Genomic DNA, 2,500 nt, shown 5'->3' on the forward strand with positions numbered 1-2,500 from the left:
TGCCTGTCTGTCTGTCTGTCTCCTTGTCTATGTCTGTCTGTTTCTGTCTGTCTGTTTGTCTATCTGTCTGTTTGTCTGTCTGTCTCTGTCTGTCTTTCTTTCTCTGTCTGTCTCTCTCTCTCTCTCTCTCTCTCTCTCTCTCTCTCTCTCTCTCTCTCTCTCTCTCTCTCTCTCTCTCTCTCTCTCTCTCTCTCTCTCTCTCTCTCTCTCTCTCCTTTCCTTTCCTTTCCTTTCCTTCCTTTCCTTTCCTTTCCTTTCCTTCCCTTCCCTCTCTCCCTCCCTCCCTCCCTCATATTCTCTCACGCACTCAGTCACACCTTTCTCACCTTAGCTGCAAAATCAGATACCTCCCTCCTAGCGTGTCATTGTTCCTTCCTTCCTTCCCTTCTCAGTCTCCTTCACGCAACCTGATAAGCTACCTGAGTGAGTGAGTGAGAGGCTGGCTAGGTGGCTGACTGGCTTCCGCACGGTCTGCCTGTCTGTGTATCCGAACCTGACCGTACATTTTTCGTCTTTTCATTTGCTCCACACACACACTACTTTCAAAAGGCTCTAGTTGAAGTTCCTCTGTGTTCGAAGGGTGCTTTCATGGTTCCAGTGACAGATTAGCAAGACTTCTACATTATTAACAGGATTGACTAGATGAGGTATTTGAACTGGACCATACGTTTTTCCTTTTACCATCTGCCTCACACCTCCACTACTTTCAAAAGGCTCTAGTTGAATGAAGTTCCTCTGTGTTCGAAGGATGCTTTCATGGTTCCAGTGACAGATTAGCAAGACTTCTACATTATTAACAGGAGACAAACTGTTGAGGATCCAGTTAGTCATCTCTGTGGTCTTCGAAAACAGACAATAACGGAAAGTCGCGTGGATAAACTGTCATTTCTCCTCCTCCTCCTCCTCCTCCTCCTCCTCCTCCTCCTCCTCCTCCTCCTCCTCCTCCTCCTCCTCCTCCTCCTCCTCCTACTACTACTACTACTACTACTACTACTACTACTACTACTACTACTACTACTACTACTACTACATTATCATTCTCATTCTCATTCTTCTTCTTCTTCTTCTTCTTCTTCTTCTTCTTCTTCTTCCTCTTCCTCTTCCTCCTCTTCCTCTCCTCCTCCTCCTCCTCCTCCTCCTCCTCCTCCTCCTCCTCCTCCTCCTCCTCCTCCTCCTCCTCCTCAAGAGACCACATAGTACCGTGTGTCATTGGACTGTATTTAAAAGGCCTTGTTCCCTCACCACGACTATTTTCAAAGGCCACAGAGATGATAAGCTGTTGCTGATAGTTTTTCTCCTATTAATGTAAAAATCTTTGTAATCTGTCACTACAAGCATAACCTTTTGAAAACAGTGACGATGCAGCGAAGAAGTGCATGTTTGAGAATGTGTGGTCACGTGTGGAGTGTACGGAAATTTGTGTACGATTAGACCATTATTTGCATTAGGAAGCGTCTGTGGAGATCAGAAGTGTAATGGCCACAGTCTTCACTATTTTTAATCCCCACATGAATTTCTAAAGCTGTATAAAATCACCAAATCAGAATGAATATGGAAAGTGAAGAGATTAACTCCTTCAGTACTGGGACACATTTTCAACTTGCGATAATTTTATTTGCCTTAGGAAGGGTCTTTGGAGGTCAGAAGTGTAATGGCCTGAGTCTTCACTATTTTTAATCCTCACACAAGTTTCTGAAGCTATATAGTCACCAAATCACCAGAATGAATATGAAAATTAAGACGTTAGCTCCTTCAGTACTGGGACACATTTTTAACTTGAGATTTGTGTACGATTAAACCATTTTATTGACATTATGGAGGTCTATGGAGGTGAGAAGTGTAATGGCCAGAGTCTTCACTATTTTTAATCCTCACAAGTTTCTGAAGCTATATAGTCACCAAATAGTAACCAGAATGAATAAGAAAATGAAGAGATTAACCCCTTCAGTACTGCGACACATTTTTAACTTGAGATTTGTGTACGGTTAGACCATTTTATTGACTGCCTCTCTCTCTCTCTCTCTCTCTCTCTCTCTCTCTCTCTCTCTCTCTCTCTCTCTCTCTCTCTCTCTCTCTCTCTCTCTCTCTCTCTCTCTCTCTCTCTCTCTCTCTCTCTCTCTCTCTCTTTCTTTCTTTCTTTCTTTCTTTCTTTCTCTGAGACTGCCTCTCCCTCCCTGCCTCCCTCCCTGCCAGCCTGCCAAGCCCAAGGTGTTCCTGTTGCCGCAATGACACGCTCACCTCGCCTCTCATGATAGTGTTGCCTCATGCAGGGAAATACCTCACACAATTTAATCCTCTAAGACAAAAAGAGTTGGCGTGTTGTGTCTCTCAGCTCAGTGTTAAGTGTGTCATGGTGTCTCCCTGCCTGCCTGCCTTCCTTCCTTCTTTCTTTCTTTCCTTCGTTCCTTAGTTCGTTCGTTCCTTCCCTTCCTTCCTTTCTTTGTTTGTTTGTTTGTTTCTTTTTCTTTCTTTCTTCCTTTCCTTTTTCTTTCTTTCTTTC

At 43.9% G+C, this 2,500-nt stretch overlaps 1 protein-coding gene across 1 annotated transcript in view; it reads left to right on the forward strand.

The window, feature by feature from the left end:
- Positions 1 to 2,500, forward strand: part of LOC123516102 (soluble scavenger receptor cysteine-rich domain-containing protein SSC5D-like) — a 21,449-nt gene that overhangs the window by 1,083 nt on the left and 17,866 nt on the right. The window lies entirely within an intron of this gene.

Source organism: Portunus trituberculatus, chromosome 5 (assembly GCF_017591435.1).
Source record: "Portunus trituberculatus isolate SZX2019 chromosome 5, ASM1759143v1, whole genome shotgun sequence".
Classification (NCBI taxonomy): domain Eukaryota; kingdom Metazoa; phylum Arthropoda; class Malacostraca; order Decapoda; family Portunidae; genus Portunus; species Portunus trituberculatus.